The sequence below is a fragment of the Mastomys coucha genome, unplaced genomic scaffold, assembly GCF_008632895.1.
Source record: "Mastomys coucha isolate ucsf_1 unplaced genomic scaffold, UCSF_Mcou_1 pScaffold22, whole genome shotgun sequence".
Taxonomy (NCBI): domain Eukaryota; kingdom Metazoa; phylum Chordata; class Mammalia; order Rodentia; family Muridae; genus Mastomys; species Mastomys coucha.
This window is the reverse complement of record NW_022196905.1, coordinates 90,931,710-90,948,757: the sequence shown is the minus strand read 5'-3', so window position 1 is coordinate 90,948,757 and position 17,048 is coordinate 90,931,710. Positions and strand designations below refer to the sequence as shown.

The 17,048-nt window shown below is 38.8% G+C and overlaps 1 protein-coding gene across 1 annotated transcript in view; it reads right to left on the bottom strand.

Annotated features, from left to right (window-relative positions):
- The window catches only part of Cfap299 (cilia and flagella associated protein 299), a 523,430-nt gene that overhangs the window by 75,207 nt on the left and 431,175 nt on the right, over positions 1-17,048 (bottom strand). The gene's annotated exons all lie outside the window — the stretch shown is intronic.

Below are 17,048 nucleotides of genomic sequence, written 5' to 3'. Positions count from 1 at the left end.
ACCCTCAGAGCTCCCAGGGTCTCAACCACCAACCAAGGACTGCACATGGAGGGGTCTGATTGTTCTGTTATTTCTTTCCTGCAGGAACTAAAGGAACAAGAAACCTCATGTATAGATAGATGGTACATTTACAGTAACTTTTCATCTTGTTATAAATGATTCAAGCCAATATTTCTAAGAAAAGTTTGTTTTAAGTGTTATAAATATTTCATGTTCTTTACTTTCGTATCAATCCATCTTATTTGTGTTCATTTGGGTATGAAAATGAAACTATATAATAGGAAACTGAGACACAGACAGAGGCTGAACTCTCTGGGTTTCCCAGCTATCAAATGGCAAACTGTCCTTCAACACCACTCTTTCTTTCTCCAAAGAGCTTCTACATATCTGCTATTAGAGATACATAGATAGATTCTTAGTACCATGACAGTCAACTTGAATTTACAAAGTCAAAATATCTATATTAAACTTACAGAATACATTGTATTCTCTCATCCATATTAAGCTCTTCACAAACTCTATTGACCGCTTTCTACGCATTTGTAGTTCGCAACAGTAAAAGGATGGAATAAACCATGGGAATATTCAAGTCCAGGTATTCAGAAATTATGCTTTGCTGATGAGAGACATCTAGACAGTAGACATGGAACACAGAGGATTACCAGTGAAGGACAGATACAGCAGAGCTAAAGATGAGGCACAGTGCAGTGATATGTAGTAAAGGCTAATCAAGGTCATGAACAAGGCCAGAAGGCTTCAAACAGAGGACTTGGACGATGGAAACAAGCCATGGGAAGAAGCAGGTGACACCCAAGGAGAAAAAAGGGTCTGTGGTACACAGGCCTAGAACATAAACACGCTAGTCAAGATGACTGGATTTTAATGTTCACCCTTCAGATCCATAGGCACTCTGTTCAAGTGTTAAGGCAAAGCTGATTTAAAAAAATAAAATATTTTGGTCTAACTAGGCAAAGTTCCCTCCTTGAATAAACCCAGGAGACTGCCTTTTCCTCTTTAGTCACTGCATTCAGTCACTTGTTAGGTCTTCGAGGCCAGGAGCTAATATAGTTGACTTTAGATATCAACGTTTCCAAAAGAATAAAGCTATAAAATTGGAAGGATTTTCTTTTTCTCATTGATTCCATTGCCTGTCTGTTTTGTTTGCCTGCTGGGTACTGCAGACACTAGGCCAAGGAGAATTCTCAAGCAGGTTCTTGCAACAAAAAGAGAGAAAGTATCTGACAATTGATCTCACACCCCATAGAAAATCAGGATGAATCAGGCTGAACTAGCACTCGCTATTTCTGCCTTGTAAGTTGGCACTGTTTCAACCCTTAGTCCTTCAAGTTCCTCCACATAGCCTCTCAATAAATCAGAATAGATTTATGATTAATGTCATTTATTTTCAGTTTCTTCAGCAAAAAGTTCAAATGGACACTAATCTGAAGAGGCTTCTGTAGGCTCTTGTGCTACTCTACCAATAACCTGAATGGCTGCTGCTCCTTAAACAAGGCCATGAGCAACAACTGCTTGTGAGTCATTGGCACATCTAGAGGTGCAAGCCCTGTCACCATCTTCAGCACACTCCTGAGGGAGTGTCAGTCGTAGGAAAGTGAAAGAGAAAGATGTCACATTGTTCTAAAGAAGCCTTCTTTTTTCAGAATAGAACTCTACATCAGTACAACAAGAATCTGAAGATCTCTCTCTCTCTCTCTCTCTCTCTCTCTCTCTCTCTCTCTCTCTCTCTCTTTCTCTCTCTCTCTCTTAGGATTCTTGTGACAAGAATTCAGAAGAGACCTGTTGGGAAGAAGAGTGGTCAGCAAAAGTTGGGTGAGGAAGGGGAACAGAGAAAGGAAGACCCAACAAGGGTAAAATATATATGAATGTGCTTAAGGGAAGCTCACTAATCTGTACCTTAATCCTAAGGGATTAATAAAAGTTGCATAAGGTACAGGCAGCATTTTAACCCTCAGTTTATGAATGTGAGTGCTAAGCCCACTGTGACATTAAGCAAGTGCCCACAAATATGCAGACATAATAAAACACCTACAGCTAGACGTGGGTCGGCTTCCTATGATGTCCATGTTCTTGTTAGGTATACAATGCACAGACAAGTGTGATCTTAGATGTTGGCTCTGCCATCTATTTGCTGTAGATCTTGGTAACTTAGTTGCACTTTGAAAGAATTAGTTTCCTACATAATGGAAGACTCTGGTAAGTTACACTCTTAAATACTTAGTTTCCTTCATAATAGAATGAGTTTGCACCTACCTTAGAAGTTAGTGTTTAGGTTAAACAATCCCAGTTTCTCTACTTAGCAATGCCTAGCCAGCAGTAACACTAATTAAATCCTACCCACCTGTTACTTTTCTTCTTTCCTAATCAAACTATTTTTTTTCTTGATGCTTTTTTAATTTTTAAATTTTATCTTATTTTATTTTATTTTGCTACTATGTAGAGATTGTGTTAGTTTATTTAGCTTCTTGGGGGTAAAGAAATGAACTCATCATACCATATCTCCTTGCCTAGATGTCCTAAGTTGTGGCATCCTTTGTTTCTTTTGCTAAATTTAAACTTTCTTGAGAAAAAAATTGAAGACACTTTGAAATTGAAATATAAATATGTCTGGTTTGCTGTATATTGCTTTTATTATGCTTAGGTATGTGCCTTGAATTCCTGATCTCTCCAAGCCTTTTAACATGGAGGGATGGCAACCCCATAGGAAGAACAAATGACAATGAACCTGGAACCATGGGAGATCCCAGAGACTAAGTCACTAACCAAAGAGCATACATGGGCTGTTTTGAGGCCACTGGCACATGTGTAACAGGGGACTGCCTTGTCTGGCTTCAGTGGGAGAGAATGTGCCTAATCCTGTAGAGACTTGATGCCCCAGAGAGGAGGGGTGCCCCAGGGCGTCATCCTCTCAGAGGCAAAGGGGAGATGGCTGAAGAACTCTGCAAGGGGGACCAGGATGGAGGGCAACATTTGGGATGTAAATAAATAAAATATTTAATTATATGTATATACACATATATAGTAAAAAAGAAAAAAAGAATGACAAGTTGAAAAAAGAAAATAACTAGATTTTCAAATACACACATGTACACATGCTTCAATATTGATATACATGTATAGAATAGACCCAGCTGAAGCTGTGATACTAGCTCTTAAACATCTAGAATAGGCCATAATGGCCTCATTACACTGAAGGGGATCTTCTCCAGAGTGTGGTACACAAGATCAGTAACTGACAGCTTTGCTATCCTGGAGTCTTGTATTGTTTAAGAATAATTGTTTAGGTTCCTCTGCTAACATTATTTTCCACTTTTATTCAAGTGGCATTGAGGGTACATTTTATACAACATCAAATTCTTCCCAAGTTGCAAATGTGCAACTCAATGTTTTTTTCCATAAACTCACAAAGCTGTGAACTGCAGTCCAGCTTCTGGTGGTTTCCATGACACCAAGGAGATCCTAAGGCACAACTCACTAACACGCCCAGCCCAGCAGCCTCAGGAAGTTCTGGATGCACTTGCTCACTATGAATTGCTTTTTCTGCATTTTTCATATAAATGAAATCATAAATAAATGAATAATAAATAAATAAATTGATTTTCACCTTAATACCTTTTTTAAAAACTCACAGTTAATTTCCCAAAAGATATGTGAAGGCTATAATTTATATAGTTAAAGGTTCTTTTAAGTCATGTTACATTTATTTAAAAAATAATTCCAGAATGTACATTTTCATAAGAACCCTTAATTCTCTGTAGAATCAGATAAGGTAGAACCAAACATGAATGGGGTTAAATGACACATTTGATACTGCACAGCAACCTGCACTTTCCAGCCACCTAGTCAGAGAAAACAGGGTTTTAATTAACCACTAATAAAAAGCAGGATACATCCACTGTAAGAAAGCAATTGAGAAGTATCAGTGTATGTTTATTGCTGATATAGAAGTGGGGCTTGAGGCACAGAGGATTGTGAAATCTGAGGTCACTGGGACAGTCTGTGACCTCAAAAGAAAACAGGTGTTAAATGAAATGACTTCTGGAATGAATACTTAGGCTTTCCTGGCCTTAGGTATTTTGGAAAAAGATGAATTAAAGTAAAATTTAGTCTGTTAATGTATCATTTAGATCTTTGGCCGCTTTCCTTTTCCCAGAAGTGGATTAAAATACAATCTCATAAACTTGTTATAAGCCTGGGACATGTGTTGCCTGGTTTCTCCTGCCAATTACTAATGAGGAGATATGAACCCGATACAGTGAAACAGGACTATGTGTGAGGCCAGGGGAGCCAAATTCGCAGAAATGGAACACAACCCTGAGAATGCTTAGCAGTAAGCTGCAGGGCTGATACCCAAGCAGGATTTCAGAACTAAACGTGCTGCCCATAGGAGACCATACTGCCTCTCAGAGGGGAATGGATGGGTGTTCGTCTAGAATTTTTTACAACTGAGGAATGTGCTAATGAATTATTAATTGAAGGGAATGTATATATATATATATATATGTATATATATATATATACACACATATATATATATAATTTCAGAAGAGAAATGAGTTTGATGATAGAGTCATAATTCTTTGGGGATCAGCACTGTTTTTAAACATTTCAAAAGGAATGCCAGAATAAATTACTTCAAAAAAGATTACTGTATGAAATTTCTGTGTTAATAATTGGTTTTTAATTTCATGTTCTCTGATTCACTTGGATGGATAAGTATATTCTCATTACCCACACACATTTCAGGCTGTAAGAAATAGCTCTTTGTCTTTCCTCTTGCAAACAGGCTCAGAAGGACCATCCAGTTGGCCAAAGTAACTCTGTGTCTGCTCTGATTTCAGAGGCAGGGAGGGTGACCTCATATTCTCTTGGCGGGAATGCAGTTGGGCAGCCCTGCAGAGGGGAGAGGTTGCAGAATCCTGGACATTGTATGAGTATGATTCTCTCAGAGTGTCACATATAGTTCACTTGTTCGTTTGTGGTAATTGAAGATTTGCTTTCTAAGGGAAATCACTGAGGTTAGTTTCTCCTTCTGGTTTCTGAGCTATGTCTATATTCAAAATGGTTGGGGTAAGTTTTTAAGCTCATGTCTTTTGCAGTGCCTGTGAGGAAAGGAATAATTTAAGATCACTTGTCCTCATCATTAGAATTCAAAATGGTCTGGAGGTTGGAATGAATGAAATAACATGTAAAAACACATGTGGGTTTTATTTCTCTCTCCGAATGTTAGAGAGAAAAAATGAGATATTCAAAGTTACATCTAATTGAGATTTACTTTTAAAACCCAAAATATACACTAAAAATCTACCGGTGGAGTTCAGTGTGCTGATCCAATCCAACATGCCCATGCGAAAATAAACTTTCCTTCCCCAAGTGAGAATCATTAGCTGTTGTGCATGCAACTTTCATGCCCACTATGCTTTTCACTAATATTTCTCCTAATATGTTCAATAAAAAGACTTGTCTAATGTCTCAAAAGCTAGAGAGATGATATTACTAAAGAACAGTTACGCTAAATGAATATTAACTGTCTAAGTTCAATACTAATGAAGTATTTTTGATTATTTAAAGTTTTGCCTTGAAGAATAAATGTTTAGAGGGCTGGGAACATGGTTCAGTGAGTAAAGTGCTTTGTGCATAAGACTGACACCATGAGTTGGGATCTTCATCACCTGTGTAAATTTCAGGCGAGTGAGGTAGACCCTCATAATCCCAGTGCTCTGGAGCCAGATGCAGAGTTTCCATGGGCAAGCTGGCTAGCCATGATTGGCCAAATTGGTGAGCTTTTGGTTCAAATATGCATCTTGCCTCAGTATATAAAGTAGGTGGCAATTGACAAGGGCACACAAACACACATGTGCATGTTCCTGCGCACACATGCATCACACAAATGTTACAGATATATACACATGCATGTACATCTTACACAACCAACAGGAATGTAAGAAATAAATGGCTATGTGTAAAAAGACAATTATGCAAATAAAGAAGTAGATTTTGCATTATTGCAAAAAGTAAAGTAATGAAAAATCGAATATTGTTATAAGGATTGGCAGATGAACGGTATGCACACATATGGGTATGAGTATAGGATACATGCTTTTCAACAAGACAACTTTCTTCTTTCTATGAGTTCCTACTCTTTTGTAAAGCATGCAATTCCAAAATCTCGCCTTTAATCATACCACAATATGCCTTCCATTCCCTTGATTTCTAGTTAGCATACCCTAGAAACTCCAAACTAAGAATCTTTTCAACACCTTGAGGCTACTAATCCATCAACCATATGTTTTACCATGAATCATTCTATGTACTCTTTCCTCTTGTTCAGTGTAGATGCCATAGTGTGGCAACATTTTTCATTTGCAGGATGTTTCAAATCCATTGAGCAATCCTGAATACTCACTGAAAAATTTCCAGCATCATTTCAACCCAACTTTCCCTTTATTCTGTTTCTGTACAGAATAGTTAAGATAAGTTTGGCTAGAAAATTATTATAGTTGCTCTTCCTGAAGCTCAATAATCATAAACTCAAGTGGAATCCATAACCATTTATAATAATTAGCTACAATACATTTATTTTTTCTTACATCTTGAATTTTGTGTTATGTTTTCTCTCATCAAATTTTCTACAATGTAATTTCTAAGATCTTTATTTTCTTGATGAAGTTAATTTAGAGTAACCTCATTTCCCACCTATAAAATCTAATTGTTACCATCCCTGACCTTAAGCTATATTACAGAGCAATAGTAATAAAACCTGTATGGTATTGGCATAAAAAACAGACAGGTTGATCAATGGAATTGAATTGAAGAACCAGAAGTAAACCCACGTAAGTATGGACTCTTGACTTTTGACAAAGAAGCTAAAACTATGCAATAAAAAGAAAGCATCTTCAACAAATGGTGCTGGTCTAATTGGATGAATGCATGCAGAAAAATACAAATAGCTATCAGTTTGCACAAAACTGAAATCCAAGTGGATCAATGACCTCAACATAAAACCAGATACACTAAATCTAATAGAACAGAAAGTGGGGAATAGCCTTGAGTGCACTCACACAGGAGACAATGTCTGGAACAGAACACCAAAAGGTCGGGTACTAAGATCAACAATTAATATATGGGACCTCGTGAAACTGAAAAGTTCCTGTAGGGCAAAGGACACTGTCAATAGGACAAAATGGCAGCCTACAGAATGGGAAAGCTCTTCACCCACCCTACATCTCACGAAGGTCTAATAGCCAAAATACATAAAGAACTCAAGAAATTAAACATTGACAAAACAAATAAATCAATTCAAAAGGGGGTTACTGATCTAAACAGAGAATTCTTGAAAGAGGAATCCTTAATGGCCAAGAAGCACTTAAAGAAATGTTCAACACCCTTAGTCATCAGGGAAATGCAAATCAAAACAACTCTGAAATTCTATCTTATACTCAACAGGATGGCTAATATAAAAAATTTCAAAAGATAGCACATACTGGTGAGCATGTGGAGCAAGGGAAACACTCCTCCATGACTAGTGGGATTGCAAACTTGTACAACCATTTTGGAAATCAATTAGGTGGTTTCACAAAAAAAACTTGGAATAGTTCTACCAACTATACTACTCCTGGGCATATACCCCCAAAATACTCCACCATCCCACAAAGACACTTGCTCAACTATGTTCATAGCAGCTTTATTTGTAATAGTCAGAAACAAAAACAACCTAGTTGTCCCTTAACCAAAGAACAGATAAAGAAAATATGGTGCATTAACAGAATAGACTATTCTATTAAAAACAATAACATCATGGAAATTGCAGGCAAATGGACAGAACTAGCAAAGATCATCCTAAGTGAGATAGCCACACTCAGAAAAATATCCATGGTATCCACTTACTTATAAGGGGATATTAGGTGTAAGATAAAGGATAAGCATGCTGCAACCCACAGACCCAAAGAAGCTAAGGAACAGAGTGGGCCCCAGGTGGGTCCACTGCACTCTCACTGGGAAGGGGAAATACAGTGAACATTAGGAGTGTATGGAGGGAAGACACTGGGTGGGTGAGAAGGAGTGGATGGGAACAGGAGGAATCAGGAGATAGGAGGACATGAAGGAGAAAAATGGGAGAGACAACTGGAATGGGGAGTGGGCATCTCTGGGACAAGGTAGAAACTTGGGAAATGGAAGCTTCAAGGAATCTAAGAGGGTGACCCTAGCTAAGACTCCTAGCTTATCCTCCCATGGGGGATATGGAGCCCAAAATGGCCATCTCCTGTAACTAGGCAAGACTTCCAATAGAGAAGTTGGGACAGCAACCTAGCCACAAACCCTCCGACCCAAAATTTGTCCTGCCTACAAGATGTGCTGGGGTAAAGATGGAGCAGAAATGAGGGAAAGGCCAACCAATGACTGGCCTAGTCTGAGATTATTGACACTATTAAGAATATTCTGACTATTAGTGATAGTCTGCTATACTTGCAGAGGGGAGCCTAAGATGACTGTCATGAGAGAGACTTCACCCAGCAACTGGTGGAAACAGATGCTCAGTCAAACATAAAGGATTGGGGGAATCCTGCAGGAGAGGATGAGAAAGGATTGAAGGAGCCAGAGGGTCAAGGACACCACCAGGAAGTTTACAGAATCAATTAGCCTGGCTCCATAGGGCCACAGAGACTGACCCACCAACCAGGGAGCCCTACTGGGCGTCGCCTAGGTCCTCCACACATATGGAACAGTTGTGCAGCTGGATCTTCATGTAAGACTCCCAACGGTGGGAGCCTCTGACTCTGTGGATTCCATTCTTCTAACTGGAATGCCTCATCTAGCCTCTAGGGAAGAAGATGCACATATTTTTTACTGCAACTAGATACACCAAAGCTGGGTAATAACCATGGGAGGATGAGTGATTTGCAGGGAGGTGAGCTGAGAGGGAGAGACTGGAAAGAGAGGAGAGATGGAAAGCTGTGATTAGGATATGAAGTATATAAATAACAATTCATCAGCAGCAGCAGCAGCAGCATTATCATCATCATCTACCTGTCTACTCACACCTGGTTTTGTGTTTTTCCTTCCATACTGTATTAGGCTGGAATATGTAGGCACTTTAAGTATTTTTGCCTCTGTTGTTTTTTTGTTCTTGGCCACATTCCATCATTCTTTTCTCTTGAATTATAGTTTTTTTTCTTCTTTTTTTTTTTAAAGATTTATTTATTATTATAAATGAGTACACTGTAGCTGTCTTTAGATGCACCAGAAGAGGGCATCAGATTTCATTATGGGTGGTTGTGAGCCACCATGTGGTTGCTGGGATTTGAACTCATGACCTTTGGAAGAGCAGACGGTGTTCTTACCCACTGAGCCATCTCACCAGCCAAGTTTTTTTCTTCTATGGGATATTTTTTATTGGTATATAACATTCTGTAACAGCTACTGTTTAAAAGAGAAATAATAAGTTTTGGTCCCAGTTGTGTTTTTCTCTTTACAGCAAAATACCTATTTCTTTACCCACAAAAACCAATTCTTTTTTGACCACTTTGCTAAATAGTTCTAACAACATTGATTCCTCCTTTAAAAGTCATCAATAAGCCAGGCAGTGGTGGTGCATGCCTTTAATCCCAGCACTTGGGAGGCAGAGGCAGGCAGATTTCTGAGTTTGAGGCCAGCCTGGTCTACAGAGTGAGCTCCAGGACAGCCAGGGCTGTACAGAGAAAAACCCTGTCTCGAAAAATAAAAAATAAAAAAATTCATCAATATAATCAAGTCTTAATTTTTACTTGACTTAAATTCCATGGCCTGTTTGTCCTACCCCTCTGAGAAGCATGTCACCTGTGTGTATTGGTGTCTTTGCAGGTCCCCATGAGGATGCTGTACTTTATCTACCTCCTCCTTATTGGCTTCTCCTATCCTTCCTAATTTATAAGGATTCAAGTTCCCAAGGCTTGGGTCTGTCCATTGTCTGTGTCTTGACTCATCCACTAACTGATCTAAACCAGATTCATGGCTTTGAGAGTCAGCTCTTTTTCTCTCATGACACTATTTCACCATCTTGGTAAAACTCTTCCTCTCTAAGAGGCAATACTGTACCTAATTGTTCAAGCCCAGAGCCAGAAGGCTTGATTCATTATTGTTCATCACACCCCACATCCATCCAATTGCTGGCAAGCACCACCTCCACCTCAGTCTGCAAGCTAGATGTGCATAAGATACTACTCTGTCATCTCTAAACCTCTCTCTATTCCAGGTCCCCTTGATGAAAAGATCTCTACTGCTGTGCTCTTCATATTTTATTTGCTTGTTTGATCTTTAGGATAGTTTCCGTGTGTACCCCAGGCAAGAAGTCACTATGTAGTTCATTCAGCCTTGCTCCAAATGCACAATCTAGACTTAGCCTCCGAGTGCTAGGAATGCAGGCACATACAACCATGCCTGATTTGGTGCGCCCATTTATGTGGTATTTCCTCAAAAGACAAAACATAGTCTTTTGGAAAGTTTTTCAAGTTTGATCCATCACATCATTCTAACAAAAATAACACATACGTTCTAGGCTCTGTCTCTTTGCCCTGTGTTGGTTTCCGTCACAGACCCATTTATCTGGTGCTTACTTTCTTAGCTTTGACATTTTTCTTTCTCCCTCCTTTGATTGAAGGGCCCATAAAATTCAGAATTTTATTTTATTCTTTACTTTATTCTTAACTTATTCAATAGTGCCTAGTATACACCAGCTTCTCGGAAATACTTGTTAAATGAATGGATTTGTGGGGCCCCAGCATGCAGATACTGGTGGAGTATCCAACTGGGCTCCATGCTGCTGGAATTTTAGTACAGGAAACAAAACACTGCACTGTGTGTGCCATCAGAAGAAACCTTTTAACTGTGGCAGAGTCAAAGAGAATTGTGAAATGAGGGAAGTTTTGTTGTTGTTGCTGCTGCTGTTGCTTCATTTTGTTTTGTTTTATAAAGCCTGAGAAATTTACTTGGCTAAAGCAAGTAGAGAAATTGGGCTTTAACGTGTGAGGGGACCCTGGCACTGGGGGAATGCTATACTGCTTACTCTCACTCCAAAGAGCTATGACTCATCTGGTAAGGACAGTGACCCAAAGTTTGCTCCTGTAGCAGAGTTGAATCTGTTACTGAGGAGCATCCTGAGAACAACATTCTTTCAAGGGATGTTGTCTCAGTGCTGACTTGGAACAGGAAGCCTAATGTCCCTTGTCATCAGTTCTTGGATGAAGTAGAGATTTGCAGTCTCTGCAGAGAAGGATTTCAGAGATCTCAAGGGCAGGCAAAGTGACATCATCTTCTAGAAGTTTCAGTCTGCGAGTGCCACCATGTATTGTAAAGCCTTTGTGCAGGTAATTCTACCAAGAGATTTGAAGCAGCGTCCTTGTAGGGATGGTAACAGGGATTTAGAAACACGTACACTGTTAGCACTTTGATTTGTTTTGGAGACTGGCAGCAGTAAGAACCATGAAGATATTTCTCTTGCATTTTAAAGTGTGTATACCTGGTATGGCTTCTTTTTAAATACAACAGTCTTCCCTTTTCAGCAAGTCAAAATATAACCTTTTTTTGTGAATGACATTTAGACAGCCTGAAAGAACATTTTGTGTGATGTCCTCATATGACTATGACAGCACTTGTTCATGTTTTTTTTCCCTTTTTACAGCTTATCTATTATAATTCTGAAACTGACTTAGTCCTTGGTGCTAAGCCCAATATCCTAAGTTTATATTGGCTTTTATGCATTGTTAATTATACTATTCAATTTATATGATAATTGGCTACAATGAATACAGGAGTCACTCCAAAATATATGCAAGTAACTTAAATTTCTCACTGAATTTTCTTCTGTTTGAGTTTAATGAATTGACATGAAATTGCCAACTTAACAATAATATGATTTTTTTACTCTATGATTAAGTCAGTAACTTGGCATGGGCCTTACTACATTAGAATTGAAGTGTTATGGCCAGATCTCTGTCGTCTGGCTCCTTGAGGGAGCCCCCGTTATTCTTGTCTAATTTCTACAGGTTGCTCACAGGCTTTCCCTCATGGAGGTTTTCCCCTTACATTTAGAGCCATCAACAAATCGACTGTCTTGCCCCCTCTTAATTTCCCTATTTTGATAACAACCAGAAAAAGGTTTCCTTTTCTAAGGACTCTTACAGTTACACTGAGCTGACACAACCTTTAGATTTCAAGACACTTAACTTTAGGCATAGCTTCGAAACCCCTATTTCTAAGGAAGATGGCAATCCTGCATGTAGGATTACCCTATGAGCATCGATGAGAGGCGCTGCTTTATCTGTCCAGTTCTCCAGGCTGAGGATGATGATTTGAGAGTCTCACAGTTTAAGCATAACCTAACAGAAACTCTCTGGTGCTAGAAAGTTGAGATTAGCTTCCCTGGCCTTCAGGTCTTCACTAGTAGCCTGCACTTCAAGCCTTCATCTCAGCCACCACTGTGATGGCTCCTCTGTAACATAGATGCTAGCAATTTCTTCCTTACATAACCCACTGGAGAGGACTGTGGCAAAGAAAGAAAGAAACAAGAAGGTAAAATGCTTGTGGGCAGCTTTTTGTGTCTATGCTCAATTAAACTTTGACAAAATTCCCTAAAAACCAAGTGGTTTATGATTTGCTCATTGGCATTCTCTATCAACTGTGTCCTCTTGAGTGATCTAAGTACCAACTGCCCCAGCTTCACATCACACGTGGACACTATAGCCACAGTGGCCCTTTACTCTCTGGGCTGAGACCTTAGAGGCCTTAGGGGACTCCCAAGAAGTGACAGTAGTCTCAGAAAGAAGCCATAGTCTTCCTCTAGAACTTGACACAAAGGATACCTTGTCCACTATACAGGGCTGTTGAGAGTTATAAATGACATATTTTTATGAAAACCTTATTTCATAGACTTATTAAATTTTGTAGCTTAACTCAACAACTTTGAAAATGTCCAACAATGAGTCTCTTGGCTTTGCCAATGCTATTAAAAAGAATTGTTTTAGTGAAGCATGGACATATTTGACATTTAGTGTGTCATAGTGAAAATATGAACTGGATGGTATTTATTACTCAAGTGCCGTGCTCATTCCTTTGCCACCTCTGTAAAGCTGTTCATCACTTTGGCTGGTGTGAGTAAACTGGGTAGACAGATCATCGAGGATGAATGGATTCATGATTGGTTGCTATTTCAAACTGACCTCCTTGAAAGTACAGAAGTATTTGGCCTTCATGATAAAATAATACAGAGATTCTTTGATTTAATTATCATAGTTAAGAACTAAAGAATTTTGCATGGGCTGACAATAAAGACGAGTATTTTTTTCACCCTTGGGTCACATTGCTATATTTGCCTATGGCCCTTAGGCTACAGCTAAGCCTGCTTTGGATTTTTGAGACCTTGGGAAGAAGGCTGGCTCTTTTTATCTGATGCTCATTCTCAGGGATTGTTGTGATTTTTTTTTTTAGTAGCATGATGCATAAGATTTTTGAGTTGGCTAAAGATCCTTCCGGTCCTAAGAGCAAAGGAAAGAGGGGATTAAGATGATCCTATTTTAATTTAATCTTTATTAAGCACAAAAGTTATTCCAGGATTATTGGGAAACATCAAACTAGAATATCCTTAGGACAATTGGTTTTGCCCATGATGTTTTAGAAAAAAAAAAACAAAACAACCAAACAAACATTCAATGTACCAGAAGTCCTGTCCCTTATAAGTGAGGTGACTGAGTCTCACTGAGAGCAACTGTTTACCACTGCTCACACTGGATCCACAGGAAAGCTGGCTGTGGTAGACACTAATGTTTGATTCCCACCTTGTCCAGATTCTTTGTGCTCAGTAAAACTGCCATTCATGATAGCTGTATATCTCTGAGAATAATGAATATCTAATCATGTAATAGGCTGTAAGAAGGTGTAGAGAGTGTCTTGTTTCTATGTACTTACACCACTTTATAGATGCCTACTGCTCTAAGCAGTAGAGACATTGGCAAGTGTTCATTTCACTCTCTCATACAATGATGAGTCAGCCCATCTTTGATGGTAAGCCCCTCACCTAGAGGTCATGTGATTCCACATGCCTTGAGCATGTACCCTCACTGGCAAGGGCTTGTCATACCTAGCAGGAAGCAAAAGTGCTCAGTGTTCAATGTTTGGAGTGCTCATACCAACTTCCCTGGACAAAGGTTGTTTAACAGTCCCTTAATTTGATGGTGCCATACCACTTCACTCTCTGTTGACATTATAATTCAGCCACACTGATCTTTGTACTTCTTCAACAGGCTGGACAATGCTCCATCTTGGCACTATTTAAATTTTAAAACATCAGTGTGGGGGCTGGAGAGATGGATCAACAGTTAATAGCACTGACTACTCTCCAGAGGTCTTTAGATCAATGCCCCGTAACCAGATGGTGGCTCACAACCATCTGTAATGGGATCTGATGACCTCTTATGGTGTGTCAGAAAACAGCTACAGTGTACACATTTAGATAAAATAAATAATATAATCTTTTTCTTTATTCTTTTTATTTTTTTTTTTTTTTTTTTTTTTTTTTTTTTTTTTGGTTTTTCGAGACAGGGTTTCTCTGAGTAGCCCTGGCTGTCCTGGAACTCACTCTGTAGACCAGGCTGGCCTTGAACTCAGAAATCTACCTGCCTCTGCCTCCCAAGTGCTGGAATTAAAGGCGTGCGCCACCATCACCTGGCCAAATAATATAATTAAAAAAAAAAAAAAAACACCTCAGTGTAGGCATGCATGTGCATGTGTGTTCTGACCTGTGAGACTTGTGGAAATCAGTGGCCCACTCTGTGGGATAGACTTCTTCTTCCACCTTTATATGAACATCAGGGATGGGGCCAATGCTTGGCAAGCTCCTTTCCCCATGAAACATCTCAGCAGATCCTGCCTTTGCTCCACCGAATATGCACTTCCCTATGCTTTTCCACGGCGGCTACATTATTCACATTTCAGTGACAGCATTTCCTCCTCAGAGAGACCTGACTCCATTATGCTTTTGTTTTGGTTCCTTCTATTCTGTGTCAGCTTTTCCTAATTATATAGTCTTCACCTGTTGTCACCTATTTGCATACTTTGGTTCCCTCTTTACCAGTGGAGTCTGAGTGACTGCATCTTGTCCCTTACTGTCTGGAACAGAAACTTCTACCTGGACTGTCAGTGTCTGTCAAACAGAAGGCAAAGGCAATGACTAAGCTCTCAGCCTTACTTTGGTAGTAGGCTAACTTCAATGTTAAACAACTAAATATATTCAGTACTGGATGAAATAATGCCAGAGTACTTCTTCCCTCATAGCAATTCTTCAATAACACATCTCAGGTAGTACTGAAGCCTTCCTGTCCTTTGGCCTACTGACTACTAGATGGGCACTATAGTGGTTTGAATGAGAATGGCTTCCACAGGCTCTTAGATTTGGATGCTTAGATAAAGATGCAGGCGTAGATGCATCTTTTTCAAACTCGGGTAGCTGTAGCTATGTGTGTTTATTACTGGATCGTGGTTTCTATTTCATTCTTCTACATTTTTATTTTTGGCTATTAGGAGTCTATTTTGAGATCTATGGTTTTGTAATATAACATGAAGTATTGTGATAGTACTAGCATTATTGTTTGGGTTTAGGATTGTTTGTCATGCTTCCATATGAATTCTATGATTAATTTTTCTATTTCTGTGAGGAATTTTGTTGGGGGTTACATTGAATCTGGAGAGTATGTCTTATACTATAACAATTTGCAATTAATTCTGTTGTTCTATGATTAAGATGGTCTTTCCATCTAATATCTTCTCTAATTACTGTCTTCAACATTTGAGGATTTTAAGTGCATAAGCCTTTCACTTCCTGGTTAGATATTTTCTCAGTGTTTTTCGATTCTGTTGTGAACAGAGTGACTTTCCTGGTTTCTTTCTTAGGATGTGTGTCACTAGTAGGTAAGGAAATGGCTAACTCTATGTTCATCTTGTTCCCTACTACCTTTACAAAGTGTTTATCAGACCAAATAGCTTACTGATGGGTATTTATGAGTTTCTCTATGTGTAGGATGAGATCATCTAGAAAATAAGAATAATGCGGCATCCTTCAATAGGAGAAATTCCTATTTGTTTACCTTTAGTTTCTTTTTCTTCTCTTATTGATTTAACCAAGATTTTACACAGTATATGGAAAAAGACTCAAGACACTGGACATCTTTTGCTCATTCTTAATCTTAGTGAAATAATTTTGATATTTTCTCCATTAAGTGTAATGTAGTTTACACTTACATTTGTAGTTTGCCATAAACACACTTTACTGTTTTGAACTATGTTGCCAGTTTCTTCATCATTTCATCTTCAAGGCCTGTTAGACCCTGTCAGGGATCTTTCTCCACCTAGAGAGATGATTTTTGGTTTATGCCCTTATTTATATATGATATATTATGTTCATTGATTTGCATATAATGAACTATCCATGCATTTCTTGAATGAAGCCAACTTGGTTCTCGTGAATTACCTTTTAATGTATTACCAATTCAGTTTGCAAATGTTTTAGCGAGAACTTTTACATCTGTGTTCATTGAGAAGATCCAATAAAGATTTAGTAGAATTGTAGGACTGGGCTTTCTCAGTTGGGAAACTTTTTATCATAGATGTAACCTCTTTCTTCATTATTTATATCCTATTGTCTTAATTTTCATAGGTCATATGTATTAGGTCCAAACTCCAAACTCCATAAGTCAGACTATAGAAGACAAACAAACATTCAATGTCCCAGAAGTCCTGTTCCCTTATAAATGAGGTGACTGAGTCTCACTGAGAGCAACTATTTATAGGAGACTCTAGGAGAATTTCTGGTGGTTTGATAAAAGCCTGCATTCCCCAGGAACTTGTAAGAAAGTTCCTCTTTACCAAAAGGAGTAAAATGGCTACTGGTGCTCTGGTGTCTATTAGCATACCAAAGCTCAAGCTGGACTCCAGCCTCCTTCAGTATCACAAATACCACAAAGTATCACAAAAGTATCACAGTTCAAAGTCCATGCTGGCATCCT